Source organism: Coffea eugenioides, chromosome 4 (assembly GCF_003713205.1).
Source record: "Coffea eugenioides isolate CCC68of chromosome 4, Ceug_1.0, whole genome shotgun sequence".
Lineage (NCBI taxonomy): Eukaryota > Viridiplantae > Streptophyta > Magnoliopsida > Gentianales > Rubiaceae > Coffea > Coffea eugenioides.
Genome location: NC_040038.1, coordinates 28,993,759 through 28,999,835, shown reverse-complemented (window position 1 = coordinate 28,999,835; position 6,077 = coordinate 28,993,759).

Here is a 6,077-nt window from a genome sequence, read left to right as displayed (position 1 = left end):
TTTTGTCTAAGGTTCGAGGCACCATCTAGTACATTTTGATCCGATAACCACAGCTCCAGTTATGGGTAAAATCGTGTAACCCATTTGGTACCATTTTCATTTTCATGGACGCGCACGTGCATTTCTCAACCGTTTTTGCCGTTTTGGACCGTTTAGGTCCACTTTTGGTATTTTATTACCATTCCGGCTGTTTCGGCCAATATCGACATTCTTTTGGCCTTAACGTCATATTTGACCATTTTTTATTATTTTTGACCGTATTCTATCGTTTAAGTTATAAACTGCTATTGTGTGGCCGTTTCACTTATGTGTGTATATAATCTGTCAATACAGATTGTGAGGCTTTTGACGGTGACGGTCAAGCTCAGTGAATTGTATCGTTTTTCGTGCGAAGCTTTATCAAGTGAGTAATTGGGTTGTTTATTGATGTGAAATGGTTAAAGTGCTTTGTATATGTTAAATGAGTACTTAGGCGAGAGTGTACTTTATCTCACTCGACCTAAGCCCATCCTTTGTTTTGATTTCCTATGTGAGATTACATGACTTGAGTATCACCCTTTTGCTGTGTGCTGATAGGGGTGATTACATGACTTGAATTGAACCCCATTTGCTGTGTGCTGTTTGGGGTAAGTACTTTGTTGTGTACTTTGTTGAGAGATACCATCTATTGAGGGATTGGATATCTCAGGGCTTGGTTCCAGCTCGGTTGCAAGGGTTAGACGAACTATTCGAGCCAGTTGGGGCTTGGTCGAAGATAGTTCCATGCTAAACTTGGGATTTAGTTCCTTGTTAAAGCTTTGACGAAAGCTAAGTTATTTTGTTTCGCTCGAGCTGCTGTGTGCTGTTGACTGGCCAGCGTGGGTTGATAAGGTGGACGGAGAGTAGTGTAAGTGGAGTCTACGGACCATGAGTACTTTGGTTGACGAAGTGTCAACAGGCGTTCAAGCTCGGGGAATTGAACTGGCTTTAGAGCCACCCGTATCCTACCATTGTGATGTTACTTTTCTGTTGTTGATGTGAAATATCCTGATTTACTTGTTATTTGGATGTGAGTTTATATTTATACCCCTGATTACTCACTAAGCATATAGCTTACCCCATTCCATTTGTTTTCCTTAGCAGGGGGCCGACGCGGGGATCGCTCGGGAAGGTGTTTAGTCTTTTGATTAGAGAATAGTTGAATTTATCCTTGTTATAAGTTGACTAGTAAGATGTATATAGTTATCGTGGTGGTTGTAGTTATTAGCTTTTCTAGGATTTACTTTCTGATACTCGTGGTATGTATGACTTGATGTACTAGTTTATGCAACCTTTGAAGCTATAATAGAGTACATAGAACTTACTTTTGGCGTGAACTTTATTTTCTAGTTTTAAAGTATCGAGTCCTGGCGCGAGTTGGGCAGGCGGTCCGCCGAACCCTTTGGTTCGCCTTAGGGTGAGGTGGGGCTGTCACAACTCCTGCAAGGAAAACAAATCTAGAGGGGTGAGTTATTGCCTAGTGAGGTTTCCCAAACAAACGTCCAAGCAAAACACCAATCAACGCACAAAAATATTGCATTTAAAAATTTCACACACATTGCACAGTAGTAAACAATTTCAAGGCATTCAATTCACAAACACAAGGAACACTCACCACTTGACCTCAATGTTTCCACTTCAAACCCTGATTCGTCTTCTCAAGTCCTATGGTCATATACGCTATCAAGAGTCTATCCATTTAAAACCAAGACAAATGAGAAAATATGAGTTCAAAGCTTCACTTAACAAACTGTGAGGACCCAAAAATTTCCTTATTTTATATTATTTTATTTTATTTCTTCGAATACATTTTCTTTACTTTACTTTATTACCTTAATTTCCTAGATATTTTTATAAGTGAGTCAAGTTTTTAAATCATTTTCCTTATATAAGTTAGTTCATGCTAAGTTCGAAATGTATTACGGAAGTAGGACCCACTAATGCAATAAGTGCAAAAAATTTTTGAAGATTAGTAGGAGTTTTGCATAAAGGGATATTAATTTATAAGGGACTAAGGGATAATTAGAGATTAGTTAGATAGCATAGCCTTTGGAAGACAACAAGATGAGGATTAATCTTGGCTAAACACTTGTCACAAAGGTCTTGGTCCTTTGACTTTGACTAAAGACTTTCTTACCTCTTTAATTAACAAAAAAATTGACTAAAAATCCTATCACTTTACTCCTCATCTGGCCGAACCTTGGAGAAGAAAACTTCATGGTCAACCTCAAATTTCTTGCTTGAATCTTGAGTTTAACCATTAATTTTGCAAACTACTCCATAAAAGGTGATATCTAAGGAAGATTAAAGGCTTTAGTGGAAAGTTTATGGAGGAAGAAGCACTTGGTTTCCATTTTTCTTGGGGTTTCAATGTAACTATGGCAAGAAACCCTTTTTACTTCTATTACTTGCATACTAGTGGTTTGAGAGTTGGATTTTGGTAGTTTACATGGAAAATTTCATGGTTTAAGAGGTGATTGGAAAAATTACAGCTTTTATGGTGAAATTTCAGCTTCTATATGATGCTTGAGCTTGGCCATGATTTGGTAGATTTTCCATGTGGATTATCTAGCTTTTATATGTTAGTTTGGCTTGCTTAAGGAAAATTTCAGCTTTATTATGATTGATATTTGAGCTATGAATTGGCTATTTGGGGATGATTTTGTGGCCTTAATCAAGTGTATTTGATAGCTTATGACTTGTGGTTGTGGTTGAGGTTGAGGTTGAATTGAGATGAAATTTGGTGTTGAGTTTGGATGGAAAAGTAAAGAAAACAAGGGGAAGTGCTGCGGAAATTTTTACTACTTCTTTTCTTATGAAATAAGTGATATAAGAGGGATGATTTTAGGTTGATTTGGACTTACGTTACATGTGATTTCTTGCGTGCACTTTGATGGTAGCATATAAGTTGAAATTTTGATTAAATCATGTGAAAAGTGAGCGGAAAAGTGATGTTCCTTCTAGTATGCTTTCTAGTTGCATTTGTTTCACTTTAACCTCGAGGTTGGTTGTCTTCTTAGTTATTTTGTTGCTGGAAATTCCAGCCATGAATTGAAATGAAGGACTCTTTGGTTATTCATGTTCTTAAGTCCAAATGTTTTCTTTTTACTCCAAAATCATATTTGCATCTTTGCACTAGTAGTTACTTGGATTTTCTTTGGTTCACCTAAACTTTGGATGGTTGAACCGTAATATTTATCTTGGTTGTTCTTAGGGTTTATCGGTGATCAAGGGCATAATCCAGGAGGAAACTTTTGACATTATTTTTGCTTGAATTGGCGAGTGTACCACTCGCATGACTTGTTGTTTAACCGATTTACTTGTGCTTGAAATTTATGACTTGAATGACTGTAACTTTAGTTTATCCTAGACGGGACAAGGGTGTACTTTAGCACACTCATTTTCCTTGACTGTTTGACTAGTTTAATGTGCAATTTGGATCTGTTACTTGTGCATGAGTTGATGTCGTTTGGAGGCTAATATCCAACGACATTACTATGGAATTTGAGATAAAACTTTATTGGTAGTCAATCGAATCGAGCCAGCAAGGGCTTGGTTGAGGTAGGATGATGAACCATAAGGAAACTGTGACGCCCCCACTTCTCCCAAGGGCGAATCCAAGGGTATCCGCAGAACGCCTGCCCAACTCTCGCCAGGACTCAATACAATTCAATTCCAACTTAAGGATAATAACCAAATAGTAAAAGTCGAAACGAAGAAAAGTCGTTTCCTTAAATAAATATTCAAATCTTACAACACAAGTTATCAAAAGTACAACACTTTCCCCAAAAGTACAATCACTAGAAGTCGGCTAATCAAATACAACCCAAAATACTAATCAAAAGTAATCAAACCGGCTTCTCCAAAAATTCTTTCCATTCCAAGCTCCTGTTAAGGAAAACAAAGCTAATGGGGTGAGCGAAGGCTCAGTAAGGCCAAGAAACACGCATGCAAACACGTAGTCCAAGTAACAAGAACATTTATATGGTAAATAAAACTGTAAAGTTCAAGTAATTAACATTTCAAGTAGGAAAAGTAAGCAGAAACAATTTAAGGATACTGAAGCTCTCAGGAGCTAGATTCCACTCGCTTTGCCAAGGCTCGATCAGATACCTCCACGGAAATGACACTCCGTCAAAATCGGGTAGGCATTAAGTCCGTAGAACTCCACTTACTCTTCAATTCCCGTTCACCGTTACACCCCCTGTCCCGGGCCCGCTCTTCTGTTATAAAAGGCGATACTACTCGAGTATGCCAAACGAGATCTCTCAAATAGATCAAGCTTACAAATATTTTCTCATGGCTTACCAAGCTTCTCCACCAAGCCCATTTCGGCTCGAGTCGCAAGGTCGGCCGATGAGTTTGGGCGTCCCCCGAATTACTATTATGAGTCGATGAGATTCACTCCAATCGACATATGCATAATTCACTATTGTAGCACTTCACTTATTTCACTTAGCAAATTATAAGCCAATGAGATTCACTCCAATCGACATATGCAACCACAATTATAAATTCAAGTATGAGCAATTCAATTAGATAATCAATTAAAAGAGAACGAGTGCGATAAAGTACATACTCGACTGGACAATTGTAAATCACTTAATCAATAAGAAGAAATTCACATAATTGGCAACTATTCATGCACTTGACACTCACCAATTCAAAATAAGTGAGTAAGAGCAAATAAGATCTTTAGTGGTCAGCCCTGAGATTCTCGTCAAGGTCCTCTTGAGCACCTGAGGAAATAACAATTAACTATCACTCACAATTACTTACAAACCACTATCAATTAAGGACGAAAGTTCATTCGTTTAAAACTTAAGACAACGTCTTAAAAGAGCTTTATTCTCTCGAAAATCGAGATTCAAAAGTGAGGATTTAAAGTCCCAAGAGAAACTTGTATCTCCCATGAAATTGAGTTTAAAACGGATGATCGATATCGTAAGACAATGAAAAGTTCTCAAAAACTCATTTCCCAAGAAATCATGAATTTTCAGCTTTGCGCGACAAACTTGGTAATATCAGATCTTGAGTTCAGTATGTCCAAAAATGGAGACTTTATACCGTTGGAAACTAGATCCAAAGCACTAAAAGTTCCCAGAAGACATTTTTCCAAGATTCGAAACCGAAAGCATTCATTTTTCAGCTCAAAGTTGCTGATTTAAACAAGCAAGACAGAACCAGTCTTGGTTTTTCGGCGATGTTTGGAAATTCGGCAAAATTCATAGAAAACGAATCAGTTTTTGAAATTCATAACACAATAAGAGTTACAAACAAGGTTTCAAACAAAATAAACAAAACTAAATTCGGAGTTTTTAGCAACAAGATATAACAGCTTAAAGTCGGTTGATTTTAACTACTTGAATTTCCAGATTTTAAGAGCAATCTTTGGGGCATCATTTGGACATCGAAATGGCATTGAAATTACACCAAATTTGCTACACTTAAACTTCAATATGTGGACTACCTCTCTATCAATTTATAGGCAAAAAATCATGTGGGAAGGCATTTAACAAGACGACCAAATTTTGTGAAATTTTCAAAGCAAATCTGTCAACCCACTCTTTCTTTCTTTCCAAAGGTTTTGTCTAATGAAATCAACCCCAATTCACTCCATTTTTGAAACCAAGGTCTAGAAAAATTTAATAAGAAATTGATGGTTAAATGACCACTAAAATTTTTGAACTATAACCTCCCAAAACAGGTTTGACTATTCGGTCAGCAAGAAAGGAAAAAGCTTCCATTTTCCAGCTTTGTCGCATTTTCAAAATCAAGCCATATTCCAAAAGCTACAATTTATCAGAAGACATCATTTTGAAAATCTTTTCACAAATCGGACAAAATCAAGCCACAAAATGCAGCTTCCAGTTTCATTCGTATGAACAGTCAAAACAGAACAGCTAACTTTGCCAACTCACTGCGGTTCACTCAAAATGAATCAGTAGGAGATTTTTATACCGTTGGAAAGCTATGAATGTCTAGTTTTGAATGCCTCTAATAGCACTCAATTTTGACTTTTGTACAAAAATTTATTTTCAGATAAAGAAGCACTGTCC